This window comes from Carassius gibelio, chromosome B1, assembly GCF_023724105.1.
Source record: "Carassius gibelio isolate Cgi1373 ecotype wild population from Czech Republic chromosome B1, carGib1.2-hapl.c, whole genome shotgun sequence".
NCBI lineage: Eukaryota > Metazoa > Chordata > Actinopteri > Cypriniformes > Cyprinidae > Carassius > Carassius gibelio.
The window spans coordinates 1,067,223-1,088,699 of NC_068396.1; the positions used below are offsets into that span (position 1 = coordinate 1,067,223).

At 42.5% G+C, this 21,477-nt stretch overlaps 1 protein-coding gene and 1 long non-coding RNA gene across 2 annotated transcripts in view; both read right to left on the reverse strand.

The window, feature by feature from the left end:
- Positions 1 to 21,477, reverse strand: part of LOC127948497 (zinc finger protein basonuclin-2-like) — a 184,215-nt gene that overhangs the window by 12,161 nt on the left and 150,577 nt on the right. The gene's annotated exons all lie outside the window — the stretch shown is intronic.
- LOC127948512 (uncharacterized) lies at positions 1,882 to 8,872 on the reverse strand. The gene is made up of 3 exons (XR_008152095.1): positions 7,436 to 8,872; positions 4,964 to 5,246; positions 1,882 to 3,257 (listed from the first exon to the last, which is right to left on the reverse strand). It is a non-coding gene; the product is annotated as an uncharacterized LOC127948512 (long non-coding RNA).

Below are 21,477 nucleotides of genomic sequence, written 5' to 3' on the forward strand. Positions count from 1 at the left end.
AGCATCCTGAGACCATCCATGTGTGGGGTTGCTTTTCAACTAATGGAGTGTGCTTTCTCATAACACTACCATGAATAAAGAATGGTATCAAAATATCCTGCAAAAGTGAGATCTTCTAATGATCCATGAGCAATTTGGTGTTGATCCGTGCGTTTTCCAGCATGATGGAGCACCATGTCAAAAAGCATGACTGATAAAGAAGATAAATACTTTGAAATTTTTTGATCCATGGCCAGGCAAATCTCCAGCACTCAATCCCATAGAGAATCTCTGACCAGTCCTCAAAAGGTGACTGGATAAACAGAAGCCTACAAATTGTGATCAACTACAAGAACTAATGAGGGATGAATGGATCACCAACAGTCAGGATTTGGCCCAAAAGCAAATATCCAGCATGCCAGAGCGAATCGCAGAGGTTATGAATAACAAGGGTCAACATTGTAAATATTGACTCATTTTTGTAAATATATATATATATGCCAATAATAGCCTTTGAAACTTATTAAATGCTTATCATTGTTTTTTAGTATACCATAGAAACATTTGGTGAAATAATCTACAAATACTGAAGCAGCAATCTTTGCAAAACACAAAATTTATGTCACTGCCAAAACTTTTGGCCATGACTGTAGAGGAGTGGACCACAAATACATAATCAACAGCTGTGGTGGTCAACTGATATGTAGAATATGGATAGTTGACCATTATTGTATTTTGCTTATTTATACAATATCAGACCAGTTAAAGTATTTAAAAGGGTACTGACAGAAGAAGAAAAAAACATTTTTTTCAAAGATATCTTAAAAATATCTAAAGGGATAGTTAGTTATATTTTGAGTAACTCATATCAATTATTTAGAAATTGTTCATTTTGACTGTAATTTTAATGTAGTTAATGATGCTTAAGTCGGTAGCTCCTTTTGCAGCATGTGACCATTCCTGGTTATTGCACCCTCACACTGCTCATAAGCTCTAGGCTGGCATAACTAATTGGCATCTAAACCAATGCTTGGTTTTTGATATTATAACAATATTATGTTATTGTCTTAAATATAAGATGGCTACACTTTATGCTACGCTAAGTCCCTGTGAAGTGTTTTAATGAGCAAAGTTCTGTGATGTGTTGACTTGCATCGTATTAAAACAGCAATTTATATAGATTATACAATATATAGCCAGTTGTTTGTTTACAATACAGTCTTGCAAATATGCTTTTGACAGAAGACACTAAACACTGGATACCTTTTGGCCACTAATTTTACCTACACTTCAATTCAAGCCAAGATCAGATCTAATGAAGAAGTGTTGATATGTCTCAGCCGTAAGCTTTAAATGAATTGTATCTTAATGCTACTGTATGCAGTATCTATCTATATACAACCTTTTGATTGGATTTGTTTTATCTGTCTACATCAAAAAATACTATAAAGGTGCATCTAAAAAAAATAAATATCATGGAAAGTCTTTATTTTTTGTAATTTAATAAAAAAAAAAATCAAACATTCTTATATTCTAGATTCATTGCACACAAAATGAAATATTTCAAGAGTTGTTTTTTAGGGCCCGAGCACCGAGGTGGGAGGATCCTTTTGTATCTGCTTTGTTACCAATAGTGCTCGGGCCCTCTTGTATCTGCTTTGTTTTATTATTATTATTAGGGCCCGAGCACCGAGGTGCGAGAACCCTCTTGTATCTGCTTTGTTTATTATTATTATTATTATTATTATTATTAGGGCCCGAGCACCGAGGTGCGAGGACCCTCTTGTATTTGTCGTCAAAGTTTTGGGGGCTTTTGGGGTCCAAACTCTTGAAAATTTGCGTACACCTTGGAATCTGTGGCATTCAGGAGGCCGCAGAGGCTGGGACCCGGGCGTGGCACAGGGGCTCTACAGCGCCCCCTGGAACATAGTCAGAAATGTTGATGTATAGCTCACACATACTTGCACATATTAATATGAAACTCAGTACACATATAGATCTCATTTTGCCGAACAACTTGTGTAATGCATGTCATAGGCTCCGCCCAACAGGAAGTCAGCTATTTAGAGTTATGTAAAAAGCGCATGCTCTGGAATTTGATATACTTGTCATAGGTTTTTTACTCGATTGCCACCAAACTCGGACACCATGATCTCAAGACATTGGGGATGAAAAATTGCCAGGGGATTTTTGATATCTTGAACGGTTTGATCGTGGCGAGGCGTTGAATTATGGCGAGAAATGAGAAACAGGAAGTATCTAATACCATCCACATACATTTCCTGATTTTAATCAAACTTCATCAGATTATTCGTTGTATGATGTCGATCGCATATATGTGACTATTAGGAGTCAAAGCTATAGCGCCACCAACTGGAAGCAGGAAGTATGTCATTTTTAAAAATGCTTTGAATTCAGCATCTTATTTTTACTCGATTTGCTTCAAACTTCATCAGAATAATGTTAAATCACAGCCAATATAAATCTTCTGGGGGGATATAGATATCTAAAAATATTGTTGCCGTGGCAACGTCAAACTTGAATACTTCTCAGGTAATTTTGAGTCATATAACATGCTTAGAATTTCATCAAACTCAGAACACATATCAGTACTAATGATAAATAGACACTGGCAAAAGTTCACAAGAGGGCGTGGAAGAGGCACTCTATAGCGCCACTTTTGTCAAAAGTGTGGGGGGGGTAGTTTTAGCTACAGACACCAAACTCGGTACATAAATTGTTCTTATCAAGACAGACAACTTTCTAATTCACAGTCATCAGCTACGACCAACAGGAAGTTGGCTATTTTGATTTGAATGTGGACTTTTTTTTTTTTTTTACATTTAGCTGTGAATTAATGCATAATGCTCAGAAGAAAGTAACACTATACACACCAAACTTTGTCTACATGATGCCAAAACAATGAGGAACTTAAATTGCCAATGGATTTTGGATAGCTTGAATGGTTTTGTCGTGGTGATTTTTTTAAATGACAGTAAAAAGGGAATTATTAATTGTCCTGCATTTTTAAATTCCAAACACTTCAAAACCTTTTTTCATACAGAATAAAAGTCATTCTGAGTAAATATGGATAGTTTCACGACTTTACAACACTGTATGGACTGTAAGTGTTAAAGCATTCTACTAAGGCAGTGAAAAAGGAAGTTGCTGTAAAAAAGGCAAGCAATGTCCGATCTTCCCCAAACTTCACACGTGTGATAGGTGTTCTGTCCTGAACAAACAACCATGACCAAATTCAGTTATAGTCATAGCGCCACCTGCTGGTAACAGGAAGTGACATGGTTAACACTATTACAGACTCCTAGGAACATATTAAAAAGTGTAAACAATTGTTAAATAGGCTGGCAACATACTAGATACATACTAATACATGCTAGCAACATTAGCTAAGTGTTAAAGCATGCTAATAATGTAGTGAAAAAAGAAAGTTGCTGCAACTAAGGCAAGCAATGTCCGATCTTCCCCAAACTGCACACGTGTGATAGGTGTTCTGCTCTGAACAAACACCCATGACCAAATTCAGTAATAGTCATAGCGCCACCTGCTGGTAACAAGAAGTGGCAAGGTTAACAATGTTATGGACTCCTAGGAACAAATTAAAAAGTGTCAAAAAGTGTTAAATAGGCTGGCAACATGCTAGAAACACAATAAATCATGCTAGCAACACTTAGCTAAGTGTTGAAGCATTCTACTAAGGCAGTGAAAAAGGAATTTGCTATAACTATGGAAAGCAATGTCCGATCTTCCCCAAACTTCATACATGTGATAGGTGTTCTGTCCTGAACAAAAACCCATGAAAAAAATTCAGTTATATTCATAGTGCCACCTGCTGGTAACAGGAAGTGACATGGTTAACACTGTTTCAGACTCCTGGGAACATATTAAAAAGTGTAAACAAGTGTTAAATAGGTTGGCAACATTCTAGATACATACTAATACATAATAGCAACATTAGCTAAGTGTTAAAGCATGCTAATAATGTAGTGAAAAAGAAAGTTGCTGTAACCTAAGGCAAGCAATGTCCGATCTTCCCCAAACTGCACACGTGTGATAGGTGTTCTGCTCTGAACAAACACCCATGACCAAATTCAGTAATAGTCATAGCGCCACCTGCTGGTAACAGGAAGTTACAAGGTTAACAATGTTATGGACTCCAAAGAACAAATTAAAAAGTGTCAAAAAGTGTTAAATAGGCTGGCAACATGCTAGAAACATAATAAATCATGCTAGCAACACTTAGCTAAGTGTTGAAGCATTCTACTAAGGCAGTGAAAAAGGAATTTGCTTTAACTAAGGCAAGCAATGTCCGATCTTCCCCAAACTTCATACGTATGATAGGTGTTTGTCCTGAACAAAAACCCATGAAAAAAATTCAGTTATAGTCATAGTGCCACCTGCTGGTAACAGGAAGTGACATGGTTAACACTGTTTCAGACTCCTATGAACATATTAAAAAGTGTAAACAAGTGTTAAATAGGCTGGCAACATACTAGATACATACTAATACATGCTAGCAACACTTAGCTTAGTGCTAAGGCATGCTAATAATGTTGTAAAAAAGGAAGTTTCTGTAACTCAGGTAAGCAATGTCCGATCTTTCCCAAACTTCACACGTGTGATAGGTTTTCTGTTTTGAACAAACACCCATGACAAAATTCCATTATAGTCATAGCGCCACCTGCTGGTTACAGGAAGTCACAAGGTTAACACTGTTATGGACTTCTAAGAACAAATTAAAAAGTGTCAATAAGTGTTAAATAGGCTGGCAACATGCTAGAAACATAATAAATCATGCTAGCAACACTTAGCTAAGTGTTGAAGCATTCTACTAAGGCAGTGAAAAAAGGAATTTGCTGTAACTAAGGCAAGCAATGTCCGATCTTCCCCAAACTTCATACGTGTGATAGGTGTTTTGTCCTGAACAAACAACCATGACCAAATTCAGTTATAGTCATAGCGCCACCTGCTGGTAACAGGAAGTGACATGGTTAACACTATTACAGACTCCTAGGAACATATTAAAAAGTGTAAACAAGTGTTAAATAGGCTGGCAACATACTAGATACATACTAATACATGCTAGCAACACTAGCTTAGTGCTAAAGCATGCTAATAATGTAGTGAAAAAGGAAGTTGCTGTAAAAAAGGCAAGCAATGTCCGATCTTCCCCAAACTTCACACGTGTGATAGGTGTTCTGTCCTGAACAAACAACCATGACCAAATTCAGTTATAGTCATAGCGCCACCTGCTGGTAACAGGAAGTGAGATGGTTAACACTGTTACAGACTCCTAGGAACATATTAAAAAGTGTAAACAAGTGTTAAATAGGCTGGCAACATACTAGATACATACTAATACATGCTAGCAAAACTTAGCTTAGTGCTAAAGCATGCTAATAATGTAGTGTAAAAGGAAGTTGCTGTAACTCAGGCAAGCAATGTCCAATCTTCCCCAAACTTCACACGTGTGATAGGTGTCCTGTTCCGGACAAACACCCATGAACAAGTTCAGTAATAGTCATAGCGCTACCTGCTGGTAACAGGAATTGACAAGGTTAACACTTTTATGAACTCCTAAGAATAAATTTAAAAAGTGTCAAAAAGGGTTAAATAGGCTGGCAACATGCTAGAAGTATAATAAAACTTGCTAGCAACACTTAGCTGAGTGTTAAAGCATGCAACTATGTCATTGAACAAGGAAGTTGTTGTAACTCAAGCTAGCAACTTCCGATCTACCCCAAACTTCACACGTTTGACAAGAGTCCCGTATTGAACACATCAGCATGCCTGTATTCAGTTATAGTCATAGCGCCACCTGCTGACAACAGGAAGTGTCATGTTTAACAATTTTATGCACTATTTGCAACACAATAAAATTTGCCATTGTGTGCTAAACATGCTAGAAATATTTTCAAACATTCTAACAACACTTACTATGTGCTAAAGGATGCTATTAATACTATGAAACAGGAAGTTGTTGTAACTCATGCATACAATTCCCAATCTGACCCAAACTTCACATGTTTTATAAGAGTCCTGGCCTGAACACAACTAAAGTCCAATATTCAAATATAAGTATAGCGCCGCCTGCTGGCAACAGGAATGACTTATTTCATACTAACTTAAACATGAGATGTCTGATCTGCCTGAAACTTTGCATGTTTGGTAAGAGTCCTGGTCTAAAGACATTTACATTGCGATATTGTAGAAAATGTGGCAAAAATATTTACTATTTTATAAGCATATGGCCCAACGTTCACGGTTCCTCCTATGGGCACCGGGTGGTGGTGAGCCCGGGTGCGAAGGCCCGTTCATCGCTGCTTGCAGCTTTAATTAGGGCCCGAGCACCGATGGTGTGAGGACCCTGTTGTATCTGCTCTGTTTATTAGGGCCCGAGCACCGAAGGTGTGAGGACCCTATTGTATCTGCTCCGTTTATTAGGGCCCGAGCACCGAGGTGTGAGGACCCTCTTGTATCTGCTTTGTTTTTTATTAGGGCCCGAGGACCCTATTGGAATTGCTCCGTTTATTCTTCTTCTTCTTCTTCTTCTTCTCCGTAATGAAGCGGATTTTTGAGGGCCTAAACATGCTCCAAAACTCACGAAACTTTGCACACGCATCAGGACTGGCGAAAATTTACATCTGATATAGGTTTCAGTGGGTGTGGCAAAATGGCTCGATAGCGCCACCTGTTATATTTCAACGGAGTGCGCCTCGAGCTGTGTTTCACGTACATTCCTGAAAATCGGTATACACATGTAACACACCATTACCTACAAAAAAGTATCTTGGTACAAAATCCAAAACCCAACAGGAAGTAAGTTATTTTTAATTTCCTGTATGATTTTTGTGCAGTTTTTTCCATTTCCATGCCTCGTACTTTGACGAACTCCTCCTACAGTTTTAATCGGATTATCTTAAAATTTGGTGAGGGTCATCATATGACCTTTGTGATGTTAAATTGCGAAGGTTTTGAGTTTTCGTCAAGGGGTGTGTCCCTGGCGGCCTGACAAAATTTGATGTTTCTCCGTGAAACAGGAAGTTGCTGTAACTCAGACATGCAATGTCCGATCTTCCCCAAACTTCACACATGTGATAGGTGTTCTGTCCTGAACAAACACACATGACCAAATTCAGTTATAGTCATAGCGCCACCTGCTGGTAACAGGAAGTGACAAGGTTAACATTGTTATGGACTCCTAGGAACATATTAAAAAGCATCAGCAAGTGTTAAATAGGCTGGCAACATAATAGATACATACTAATACATGCTAGCAACACTTAGCTAAGTGCTAAAGCATGCTACTAATGTAGTGAAAAAGGAAATTGCTGTAACTCAGGCAAGCAATGGCCAATCTTCCCCAAGCTTCACACATGTGAGTGTTCTGTTCTGAACAAACACCCATGATCAAATTCAGTTATAGGCATAGCGCCACCTGCTGGTAACAGGAAGTGACAAGGTTAACACTGTTATGGACTCCTAGGAACAAATTAAAAAGTGTCAAAAAGTGTTAAATAGGCTGGCAGCATGCTAGAAACATAACTAAACATGCTAGCAACACTTAGCTAAGTGTTAAAGCATTCTACTAAGGCAGTGAAAAAGGAAGTTGCTGTAAAAAGGCAAGCAATGTCCGATCTTCCCCAAACTTCACACGTGTGATAGGAGTTCTGCTCTGAACAAACACTCATGACCAAATTCAGTTATAGTCATAGCGCCACCTGCTGGTAACAGGAAGTGACAAGGTTAACAATGTTATGGACTCCTAGGAACAAATTAAAAAGTGTCAAAACATGTTAAATAGGCTGGCAACATGCTAGAAACATAATAAATCATGCTAGCAACACTTAGCTAAGTGTTGAAGCATTCTACTAAGGCATTGAAAAAGGAATTTGCTGTAACTAAGGCAAGCAATGTCCGATCTTCCCCAAACTTCACACATGTGATAGGTGTTCTGTCCTGAACAAACACCCATGACCAAATTCAATTATAGTCATAGCGCCACCTGCTGGTAACAGGAAGTGACATGGTTAACACTGTTACAGACTCCTAGGAACAAATTAAAAAGTGTCAAAAGTGGTAAATAGGCTGGCAACATACTTGATACATACTAATAGCAACTAGCAACACTTAGCTAAGTGCTAAAGCATGCTACTAATGTAGTGAATAAGGAAGTTGCTGTAACTCAGGCTAGCAACGTCCGATCTGCCCCAAACTTCACAGGTTTGACAAGGGTCCTGTCCTGAATACATCAACATGCCCAGATTCAGTTATAGACATAGCACCACCTGCTGGCAACAGGAAGTGTCATGTTTAACAATTTTATGAACTATTAGCAACACAATAAAATATGCCATTGTGTGCTAATCATGCTAAAAAAAAAATTCAAACATTCTAACAACACTTACTATGTGCTAAAAGATGCTATTAATACTATGAAACAGGAAGTTGTTGTAACTCATGCATACAATTCCCAATCTGACCCAAACTTCACATGTTTTATAAGAGTCCTGGCCTGAACACAACTAAAGGCCAATATTCAATTATAAGTATAGCGCCGCCTGCTGGCAACAGGAATGACTTATTTCATACTAACTTAAACATGAGATGTCTGATCTGCCTGAAACTTTGCATGTTTGGTAAGAGTCCTGGCCTAAATACATTTACATAGCGATATTCAGTTATAATCATAATGCCACCTGTTGGCAGCAGGAAATGTGGCAAAAAATATTTATTATTTTATAAGCATATGGCCCAACTTTCACAGTTCCTCCTATGGGCACTGGGTGGTGGTGAGCCCGGGTGCGAGGGCCCGTTCATCGCTGCTTGCAGCTTTAATTAGGGCTCAAGCCCGAAGGGGCGAAGAGCCCTATTGTTCCCCTAAGGATTATTCTTATTATTCTTATTATTATTATTTTTTTTTTTTAAACCTTCCGGGCATTTTTGGGTGCCTTAACATGCTCAAAAACTCTTGAATATTGGCACACACATTGGAATCTGCGGCCATCAGGACGCCACAGAGACTGGGACCCGGGCGTGGCACAGGGGCTCTACAGCGCCCCCTGGAACACCGTCAGAAATCTTGAACCATAGCTCACACACGCTTGCATGTATTTATACGATACTCAGTACACTTATAGATCTCATTGAGCTGAACAACTTTCGCGCGCTATGTCATAGGCTCCACCCAACAGGAAGTCAGCTATTCAGGGCTGTTTAAAAAAAACATGCTCTGGAATTTGATATACTTGTCATAGGTTTTTTACTTGATTGCCACGAAACTCGGTCAACATGATCTCAAGACATTGGGGATGAAAATCTCGAACGGTTTGCTCGTGGCGAGGCGTTGAAATTAGAGCAACAAATTAGAAACAGGAAATGCCTAATAACATCCACATACATTGCCTGAGTTTGATCAAACTTCATCAGTTTGTTTGTTGTATGATTCAGATCGTATATATGTGACTATTAACCCTCTTGGCGCCACGGTCGAGTTTACTCGACAAGATGCGGCACTGAATAAAACGGCCGATTTTGTCAAATAGGGTGTCAAATTTCATGCAACCTCCCCTGCACCAGATAGCAGACATGTAATACTTCATCTCTGACTCAAAAAAACATCATGCTCCTATACAAAATCTTCGAGCTAGAGCGCATTGAATCAGTGCAAAAAAAAGCGGAGCTAGTGTTAGAGGGAGCCATTTTATCTGACCAATATTGTCAACGTCAGCGAGTATTGGTATTAGATTATTATTATTATCATTATTACTATTATCTAATGGCATCAATAAAGCTTCATTAAAGCCCCAATGAAGTGTTGGAACTTCTATTCGTGGACACTGATTCTAAAGGGGAATATCTGCATTCAGAGGATGACGGTGATACTGAAAGTGAAAGTAGTATAGCCCTACACCAAGCACAAACGGTGAATCCTTTGCCTAATGTAAATGGTCCTTTGCCAAATGTCAGAAGTGTGAACAATGTTTGCCGGGGTCGGAGTGTTCATCGCGAAATTAGCAGGCGTGTTGCGGGGACGAGGCTGGAGATTTGTACCGCGCTAGACATGTATATTTGTCTTCTGACCGCACCTCTCCGCAATCGCGGCGACAGTATTGTAGTGGAGACTTTGTCTAATGCCACTGGGTATGTTAGACGAGGTCGAAGTATTCATAGGACAGTTAGAAGGGAAGGTGGGGGAGTCGCAATGACACTGACCGTAGTACGAGCTGTGCACAACTCAGCACGTGCGTGAGGCAGATCTGGCCCGCGCTGCTCATAGCAGAAGCAGAGGCGATGTGACACGGGGCATAGCTTTTGAACTAAACAGGTCTTGTCTACTTGTGTTTGTGTGTTATATGAATAATATATATGTGCCCCATACATGGAATCAGAGTGCCTGCTGCATGTTGTAAATTGAAAATCCCAACTGCTACATGCATTCGGTTTGTTTTTTACCATTTATTAGTAATGATTTACACTTTTTTTTACTACTTACTATTTACCTGAGCATTCAGTATTATGCAATATAGCACACAGAAGGTGAGGGACATTTTTGGGGAGAAAGAAGTGCTGCATTTTATTATTTAAACATATGACTTTTCATGAAAATTCTATAATTCAAGATGGCCACCCCATATGATGTCATGATATGCAAATTAGATGGGAAAATTAAATCCCTACATAAACATTGGGTCATCCTTAATATTTTTATAATTGACAGAAAGTCTCTATCTTTTATACATTTTAAGATATAGCCTTTGAAATTAAGATGTCAAAATTGAAGGTTTTAGGAAAAAACCTCTGGCGCCTAAAGGGTTAAGAGTCAACGTTATAGCGCCACCAACTGGCAGCAGGAAGTGTGTCATTTTCAAAATGCTTTGAATTCAGCATCTAATTTTTACTCGATTTGCTGCAAATTTCATCAGAATAATGACAAAACACGGCCGATGAAAATCTGTTGTGGGGACATTGATATCTAATATAGTGTTGCCATGGCAACGTGTCAAACTTGAATATTCTGTTATGGTGAGTTTGAGGCAGATAACAGGCTCAGATTTACATGAAAGTCAAAACACATATCGGTATTATTGATAGCTAGACAATGGCAAAAGTTCATAAGAGGGCGTGGAAGAGGCACTCTATAGCTCCACCTTTTGTCAAAAGTGGGGGGGTTAGTTTTAGCTACAGACACCAAACTCAGTACAAAATTGTTCTTATCAAGACGGACAGCTTTCTAATTCACAGTCATCAGCTACGATCAACAGGAAGTCGGCTATTTTGATTTGAATGTGGATTGTTTTTTACATTTAGCTGTGAATTAATGCATACTGCTCAGAGGAGAGTAACACTATACACACCAAACTTTGTCTACATGTTGAAAAAACATTGAGGAACTTAAATTGTGAATGGGTTTTGGATAGCTTGGATGGTTTTGTCGTGGTGATTTTTTTAAATGACAGTAAAGATGGAATTATTAATTTTCCTGCATTTTTAAATTCCAAACACTTCAAAACCTTTCAAAAGAGCTTTTTAAAATAAATTATTGCCATAAATGCACACAATACATCCATTATAACACAACACGAGCTAAATGCAGGTGTTTGTGACACGTTTAAGTGTGCAAGACTATTTGAAAGCGCGACTGGCAGAATAACATATATCTCTCGAGCTGCAGGATTCTGCCTTTCGTCGTAAGAACGAACACATCACGGACAAGATTATTTCAAAATACATAATAGCTTGGCTAATATAAACGAAAACAGCCACGTGAACATAAACTGTTGAGAAATAAATCTGAAGTGGATCTACTGGATTTTAATATTAAGTGACCGCATATACCAGCTGCTTCTGTCTTCAATTTTAATCTATATAAAAAATTTAACTCATTCATCTTGGCTGCTTTTTTAATGTGTGTACGTATTTATTTATTATTTTGCTCTAACAAGACTTAATCTATATTTAATTAAATCAATTACATTTTATTTTACATTTGATTTGTCCATTTCTGCATCTAAACGCCTAAAAACCTAAAACATGCTCTATTATATTATTGTTAGCAATTTCTTTATCGTCCAATTTATCTGGTGTACACACTTTTATTTTCATAATAAACTTGTTTGTTAGATTATACACAGTTACAGTGGTCTATAATAAATATTGACAGGTTTTATTCAAGCTGTTTAGAATGATTGCCGTAGGCTATTTTTTTTAATGTAAATCCAAAAAATAAAATAAATAAATAAATAAAAAACATTGGAAAAGAATAACTGTTGTACTTTTTTATACATTTTGTATAATTTCATAGTTTATGCATTATAGTTATAAAAACAAATACATTTAGAAATCTTAGGCCTTATCCTTTTCTGACAGTTTTAGGGATTTTTAAAAATCCTAAAAAACCTTATTTGTGCTGCAAATAATAATTTCAAATTAATTTGATACTGACCTCTGACATCCTGTGACATGATATTTATTTGAATTTACATAATCTCATGGATGTAACAGTAAATCAGTTCAGCTCACAGATCAAGACTAAGCTCTAATGCAAGCAGAACTTTCACAAATGCTTGTAGGTCAATAAAATCATTACAAAACACTTGCAAATCATTTAAGGGATTTGATAACACTGTAAAATAATATCTAATTTGTTAACATTAGCAAATGCATTGATAACACTTTATAATAACTGCACTCATTAGTAAATAGTCAGTTCATGCTTCATAAAGCCTTGTCCCAATATTAATAGTCAGTAGTAAGCAGTTTATAAATACAGCTATAAATAGCTTGTTCTTGGTTTATAAGCACATTTATTAAAAAGGAGAGTAAATGGTCAGTTATCTTCCTATGAAAAATAAAAAAAATAAAATAAACAAACAACAACACAGATTGATACAGAACTCAGAAATGTTATTGTGGATTTATGATAAACTCAGCCTGTAAATTAATTCATTCTCCTCCAAGAAAACACAAGTAGTTCACACCAAACTTTTTTAACATGAAGCCAATATACTGAAGATGTTAAATTGCGAATGGGTTTAGGATACCTTAAATGGTGTGGCCATAGCAATTTATTAAAGTAACATAAAAAAATACAATAGTTATTTTACTATATCTTTAAAATGTTTAATTCCAACTCTTCATAATTTTTTATATACGTAGAAGTCATCATTTGAAGGAAGCACAGTAAGTTTCATAGCTTTATTATGTTCAGGAGCCAGCATAAAATTAAAACTATCATAACATATAAATCAAGCTTGCAATTCTTAGTACCAATAATGGCCACCAGATGGAGCTATAGGATTACTTTTAAATAATTATTGTAGAAACAAGTATGATTTAAATCATTTATAGAAATCTTTCAAAGAAAAATAATATGAATTGTATGTATTTTACTGATAAAATGACCCTCACTTAATTAGAATAACAAGCTGAAGTATTGTGAACTGTATATTAAGAATAATTCTTTATAGCCTTTATGGACAGATACGTTTTGAGTGATTCGAAGGATCAGCACCACATCCTCTTTTACCACTGTTTAAAGAATGTATCTTACAGTACAGGTACGGATGAATTTTGAATAGCTTGAATGGTTTTGTCGTGGTGATTTTTTGAAATAACAGTAAAAGAGTAACCAGTAAATGTCTTTTATTTTTTTAAGTGCAGCTTCTAAACACTTCAAAAAAATGTACACATAGAAGACAAGTCATTCTGAGGAAATATGCATAGTTTCATGACTATACAACACTATATGGATGATAGAAAATTAAAAAACTATCATACATCTGATGTCACTCTGTCCCTCTGTCACTGTGGGTAATGTGTGTGTGTGTGTGTGTGTTAAGTGAATTAGGTGTGAAACTATCAGGGAGCATTTAGTCTCCAGTGCCAACATTTTACAGAACTGCCACTTTCCTGGAGTCTCAGAATTACAATGTGTCAGGTTCTGAGAGATCAAAGATTCCAAAAAATGATTTAATTAGAATACCATGAAGTATTGTGAAATACTATATATTAAGATTTTATATATATAGGCTTTATGAACAGATTGGAGTGACTCGTGAAGGACCAGCACCACCTCCTCTTGTCCGATGGTTTGAGGAATATATCTTCCAGAATCCGGGATTAAGATTTAGGAGCTCATTTTTATTCCACCTCCTTGCCTGAAAGTCTGTCTTGCAGAATTGACTAAAAATTAATCTTCACATTAATTCCTAATTATTTTGCAATTATTTTTGTCAGTTCTTCTTGACCTGTTTTTTTTTTCTTCTTCTTCTTTTCGGACCTCATGACCCAGTCAGCATTTTTGTACAATGGTCAAGTCTTAACTTATCCATTTCTGTATTGCATTTGTGTTTGATATTTCTCATGGGTATTTCATCATTTTCGACTTTGAGTTAAAACAGTTTGAGTTAAAACTCTTTTTTAGCGCATTTCATCTGTAAAAGAAAACATGCCTAATAATTCCGCACATGAATATAAGGAGTTTTTCTCTTCCAGCTTTCCTGGACTATTGTATAGCACTCATAAATGATTGAATAAAAAATAATGGTAGTTATTAAGATTGATATGGTTTGGAATTGGTAAAATGTGCTTGGAAAAAAATCACAATAAAACACTGTTTTAATGTTTAATATTGGAATATTAACTGACATGAATGAATGCTATATAAATATTGTTCATGTTAACATAATGTTTATAAATTAAATCTTATTGTAAAGTGTTACTAAATATATATATATATATATATATATATATATATATATATATATATATATATATATATATATATATATATATATATATATATATTGTGACGAGCACTCCCAGAGGAATCAGCGTCGCCCTGGAAACCAAACCAAAACACCTGCACGTCCTCGTCACCGGCTGATCGGTCACAGCTGCTCCCCATCAGCCAGCACATTGAAAAGCAGCACATGTTGCACTGAGAAGAGGTTCTCAAACAGAACGCAAAGCTGGACTAACCCCTCTCTCCTATCCCCACAGAAAGCAGCAAGTGACCGACAGCCCACACCCTTTGGAGCACGTCTGGACACCCACTTTCCCCTTGATTGGCACAGAGGAGCTCGGAGAGCACACGGGGAGCACCAACCAGCGGAAAGCAGATCAGGACACTTCACCAGGCACCCTTCACTTTTCAATAAACCCACCCTCCGGGGCTTTTGATTTCACGTACCTCTTGTCGAGTGGTTCTTCACCCCGTGACAGTGGTGGAGAATGCGGGTAGAACAGTGAGGAATCACCGACAAGGTCACCGCCCCAACTCCTAATTTTTTTTTTGCTTTCTGTCAGCAGCACCACGGAAGGCGGCACGCGCGGCCCCGCGATGGAGGACATCTTACAACGCCTCGCTGAGGTTAGCATCCGCCAGCAGCAAATAGCGGAACACCTCGCCACTCGCCTGGGCAGGACGGAGGATGAACTCGCCGCCGTCCGGGCGGCCGCGGCCCAGCGCATTCCGCTACCTGAGCCTCGGGCACAAGCCACCCGTCTGTTGCCCAAGATGACGGCCGATGACGATGTGGAAGCCTTCCTTCAGGTCTTCGAAAACACTGCCCACCGAGAGGGGTGGCCAGAGGACGAGTGGGCACGTGCGCTGGCACCCCTACTCACCGGTGAAGCACAGAGGGCTTACTTCTCGCTCCCCCTGACGAGTGCCGACAGTTATGTCGAAGTGAAGCGAGAGATCCTGGCGAGGCTGGGCCTCTCCCCTGTAAGTGCCGCCCAGCAGTTCCACGAGTGGGAATACAAACCCCGGGTGCCAGCCCGTGCCCAGGCAGCCGAACTCAGCCGCCTCGCCCAGCACTGGCTGTTGGCAGGAAACCCCACACCAACACAGGTAGCGGAACGAGTGGTGGTCGATCGAGCTGGCGGATGCCGTTCATCCCAGCGGGGCAGGGGACCGGCTGCCGCCATTCCCCCGGAGGGTGGTCCAGGAGCGACGCCCGCTCGAAGGCACCGCGCGACCCGTCAGCAGGCTGACGGTTCCCCCACCGCGAGATGAGCCCATGCCAAGTGCCGAACCACCGTCGCCTCCGCGAGCCTGGCTGGCAGGCTGCATCCTTCACCAACGGGTGCCGGCGGGAGCCCCCGAAGCAGATGTGAAGGTGGATGGAAGACGGTTCCGGGCCCTGTTGGACTCAGGCAGTGCGGTCACCCTCATCCAGGCGTGGCTGTGCGCCCCGCGAAGCGGCCGGAAAAACTTCCTACCGATTACCTGTGTGCACGGAGACACTCGTCAAGTACCGGCCCGTGAGATGGTCATTTCGTCCCCCCAAGGCACCTGGCCAGTGGAGGTAGGCCTGGTGAAGGACCTGCCGGTGGCCGTACTGCTTGGAAGGGATTGGCCCGGCTTCAAGAAGCTGCTGTCCGCCGCTACTCAGCCTGCCAGCCCCAAGGGGAACCGTCGAAGACCGAGGCGGCCGCCTGGACCCCGCCGCCGACCGGCCCTGCTCGTCTCCGACAGTGGGAGAGAAGGTGAGGCCCCCTCCCAATCTACTAATCTGTTTTATGATGTCTACCAACAGGCCGCTGGAGGGGGCTCTTTCGCCAAGGAACAGCGGGAGGACGACCGACTCAAGCACTGTTGGAGCCAGGTGCGAGTCGTGGATGGAGAGGACGTCCTCCCCCGGCCCCACCCTCTCCCACATTTTGTCGTAGAGAATGGCCTGCTGTATTGTGTCGCCCAGCGTAGGGGGGAGGAGAAAAAGTTACTAGTTGTGCCTCGTGCCAAGACCGAGACCATTCTGGAGCTGGCCCATTCCCACCCCATGGCAGGACACCTCGCGGCAGCCAATACTGCCCAACGCATCCGCGACCGTTTCCATTGGCCGGGCCTGGACGCCGAGGTAAAGCGGTTCTGCCAGGCCTGCCCGACCTGTCAGGCCACGTCGCCCCGGACTCCTCCCCCCAGCCCGCTCATCCCGCTGCCTATCATCGAGGTGCCCTTCGAGCGGATTGGAATGGACATAGTGGGGCCGTTGCCGAAGTCTGCCCGAGGGCATGAGCACATCCTGGTCATCGTCGACTATGCCACCCGGTACCCAGAAGCAGTCCCCCTGCGGAAGGCCACCGCAAAGTCCATCGCCCAGGAGCTGTTTCTGCTGGCCAGCCGAGTCGGCCTCCCCTCAGAGATCCTGACTGACCAGGGAACCCCCTTTATGTCCCGGCTAATGGCTGACCTCTGCCGGCTGCTGCGGGTGAAGCAGTTGAGGACCACTGTTTATCACCCCCAGACTGATGGCCTCGTAGAGAGATTTAACCAGACCCTCAAGCAAATGCTCAGACGTGTGGCGGCGGAGGACAAGCGGGATTGGGACCTCATGATCCCCTACGTGCTCTTCGGGATCCGCGAAGTTCCCCAGGCCTCAACTGGCTTCACCCCCTTCGAGCTCCTGTTTGGCCGTCAACCCCGGGGCCTCTTGGACGTGGCCCGGGAAGCGTGGGAGCAGCAGCCGGCCCCGCATCGTACCGTCATCGAACATGTCCGGCAAATGAGGGAACGGATCGACCGAGTGATGCCGTTAGTCCGGGAACACCTCACCAGGGCCCAACAAGCGCAGCAACGTCATTATGACCGGACAGCCCAGCCACGGGAGTTCCAACCGGGAGACCGCGTCATGGTCCTGGTCCCCAGCTCCGCCTGCAAATTTCTGGCCTCCTGGAAGGGGCCCTACTCGGTCGTCGAGAGGGTTGGACCGGTCACTTACCGCCTGAGACAGCCGGGACAACGGCAGGCGGAGCAACTCTACCACGTCAACCTCCTAAAGAAATGGGTGGGGACCCGGGACCAAGTAGCTGCCCTAAGCCTCACCGAGCCCGTGGTTGTGGATATCAACCCCCACCTTTCGGCTGCCCAGAAGACGGAGCTGCAGCACCTGGTCAGTCAGTTCCAGGATGTGTTCTCCTCTCAGCCCGGGCAGACCAACGTGCTTCAACACCATATCCGGACGCCCCCAGGAGTCGTCGTTAGGCAACGGCCCTACCGAGTCCCGGAGGCTCGTCGGCAGGCTATTGAGGAAGAGGTCCAACAGATGCTAAAGTTGGGGGTAATAGAACCATCCCGGAGTCCGTGGTCCAGCCCCATTGTGATGGTCCCAAAGCCGGATGGCACCCTCCGCTTTTGTAACGACTTCCGCCGCCTGAACGAAGTCTCCGAATTCGACGGGTACCCCATGCCTCGGGTGGACGAACTGCTGGACCGGCTAGGAAGGGCCCGGTATATCAGCACCCTAGACCTAACCAAGGGCTATTGGCAGGTACCGCTCTCCGAGGCCGCCAAGCCGAAAACCGCCTTCTCCACCCCCAGTGGCCACTGGCAGTACCGGACCCTTCCCTTCGGCCTACATGGGGCCCCCGCGACGTTCCAGCGGATGATGGACATCCTCCTGCGGCCTCACCAAGCTTACGCGGCCGCCTACCTGGATGACGTCGTGGTCCACTCCGAGGCGTGGGACGAACATCTGGATCGTCTGCGGAGGGTGCTCTCGGAGCTCCGGCGGGCTGGACTTACCGCCAACCCCCGAAAATGCCAACTAGCCCTCTCTGAGGCCAAGTACCTGGGCTATCAAGTCGGCCGAGGACTCATCCGGCCGCAAGACAAGAAAGTTGAGGCCATCCACGCCGCACCAAGACCGGAGACAAAGACCCAGGTACGAGCCTTCTTGGGGTTGGCGGGTTATTATCGTTGTTTTATCCCCAACTTCTCCTCTTTAGCCGCCCCCCTGACAGACCTGACCAGGAAGGGGCAGCCGGAGAAAGTATGCTGGACCCCGTCGGCGGAAGAAGCCTTCTCCCAGGTGAAAGCAGCACTCACGTCCTCGCCGGTACTCCGCGCCCCGGACTTTAGCTGCCCCTTCCTGCTGCAGACGGATGCTTCCGACACAGGACTAGGAGCGGTCCTCTCCCAAATTCAGGAAGGTGAGGAGCATCCGATCATCTACATCAGCAGGAAGCTGTCCCCCGCCGAGAGGAAATACGCCGCTGTGGAGAAGGAAGCCCTGGCCATCAGGTGGGCAGTCCTGGAGCTCCGGTACTACCTCCTGGGCCGCAAGTTCACCCTGGTAACCGACCACGCGCCCCTACAGTGGATGGCCCGCGCCAAGGACACCAACGCCAGGGTGACTCGCTGGTTCCTAGCGCTCCAGGACTTCCACTTCGAAGTCCGCCATCGAGCTGGGGCCGCCAACGCGAACGCCGATGGCCTCTCCCGGATCTGGACAGCTTATGCAGGTCTGTCAGGGGTCATTCCCCACCCTCCCCTCATCTCACCCCTACTTTCTACATGTCTTCGCAGGACCAGAACGACGCTTAGGGGGGGGGGGGATGTGACGAGCACTCCCAGAGGAATCAGCGTCGCCCTGGAAACCAAACCAAAACACCTGCACGTCCTCGTCACCGGCTGATCGGTCACAGCTGCCAGCACATTGAAAAGCAGCACATGTTGCACTGAGAAGAGGTTCTCAAACAGAACGCAAAGCTGGACTAACCCCTCTCTCCTATCCCCACAGAAAGCAGCGAGTGACCGACAGCCCACACCCTTTGGAGCACGTCTGGACACCCACTTTCCCCTTGATTGGCACAGAGGAGCTCGGAGAGCACACGGGGAGCACCAACCAGCGGAAAGCAGATCAGGACACTTCACCAGGCACCCTTCACTTTTCAATAAACCCACCCTCCGGGGCTTTTGATTTCACGTACCTCTTGTCGAGTGGTTCTTCACCCCGTGACAATATATATATATATATATATATACACATTGTTCTGTGAATGTGATTTTAAAGTCTAGATGATTCGGATTAACCCTTTAACCGCCATGTCCTTTAAAACCTCACTGCCAGAGGGATATTGTGAATGCATGTGCCCGCTGGGCACAGTTTACCTGATGCCACCGGGGTGGTGATGGCATTGGTGGCTTGAGCCCGCCATTGCTGCTTGCAGCTATATTTAGGGCTCAAGCCCAAAGGGGCAAAGAGCCCTATTGTTCTTCTAAGGATTCTTCTTCTTCTTATTATTATTATTATTTTTTTTTTTATTAAACCTTCCGGGGGTTTTTGGGGGCCTTAACATGCTCAAAAACTCTTGAAAATTGGTACACACATTGGAATCTGCGACCATCAGGACGCTGCAGAGGCTGGGACCCGGGCGTGGCACAGGGGCTCTACAGCGCCCCCTGGAACAGAGTCAGAAATCTTGAACCATAGCTCACACACACTTACATGTATTTATATGAAACTCGGTACACTTATAGATCTCATTGAGCCGAACAACTTTCACACTTTATGTCATAGGCTCCGCCCAACAGGAAGTCAGCTATTCAGGGCTGTTTAAAAAAAGCATGCTCTGGAATTTGAAATACTCCTCTGAGGTTTTCAACCCGTTCGCCACGAAACTCTGTGAACATGATCTCAAGACATTGGGGATGAAAATTTGCGAGGGGATTTTTGATATTTCGAACGGTTTGCCCGTGGCGAGGCATGGAAATTATGGCTAGAAATTAGAAACAGGAAATGTCTAATAACATCCACATACATTTCCTGAATTTGATCAAACTTCATTGGTTTGTTCGTTGTATGATACAGATCGTATATATGTGACTATTAAGAGTCAACATTATAGCGCCACCAACTGGCAGCAGGAAGTGTGTCATTTTCCAAATGCTTTGAATTCAGCATCTTATTTTTACTCTATTTACTTAAAACTTCATCAGAATAATGACAAAACATGGACGATGTAAATCTGTTGTGAAGGGCCAATGCTTTGAATTCAGCATCTTATTTTTACTCTATTTACTTAAAACTTCATCAGAATAATGACAAAACATGGACGATGTAAATTTGTTGTGGGGATATTGATATCTGATATAGTGTTGCCATGGCAACGTGTCAAACTTGAATGTTCTGTTATGGTGAGTTTGAGGCAGACAACAAGCTCAGATTTACATGAAACTCAAAACACATATCAGTATTAGTGATAGCTAGACGATGGCAAAAGCTTTTAAAAGGGCGTGAAGGAGGCACTCTATAGCGCCACCTTTTGTCAAAAGTGGGGGGGTTAGTTTTAACTACAGACACCAAACTTGGTACATAAATTGTTCTTTTCAAGACGGACAACTTTCTAATTCACAGTCATCAGTTACGACCAACAGGAAGTCGGCTATTTTGATTTGAATATTTTAATTGAGCTCTGATTTAATGCATACTCCTCACAGGAAATGTTCACTATACTCACCAAACTTTGTCTACATGTTGAAAAAACATTGAGGAACTTAAATTGCGAACGGATTTTGGTTAGCTTGAACGGTTTTGTCGTGGTGATTTTTTGAAATGACAGTAAAAAGGGAATCATTGATTGTCTTGTATTTTTAAATTGCAGCTTCCAAACACTTAAAAAAAAAAATTCATTTAGAGATCAAATCATTCTGAGGACATATGCATAGTTTCAGTTACGACACTGTATGATTAA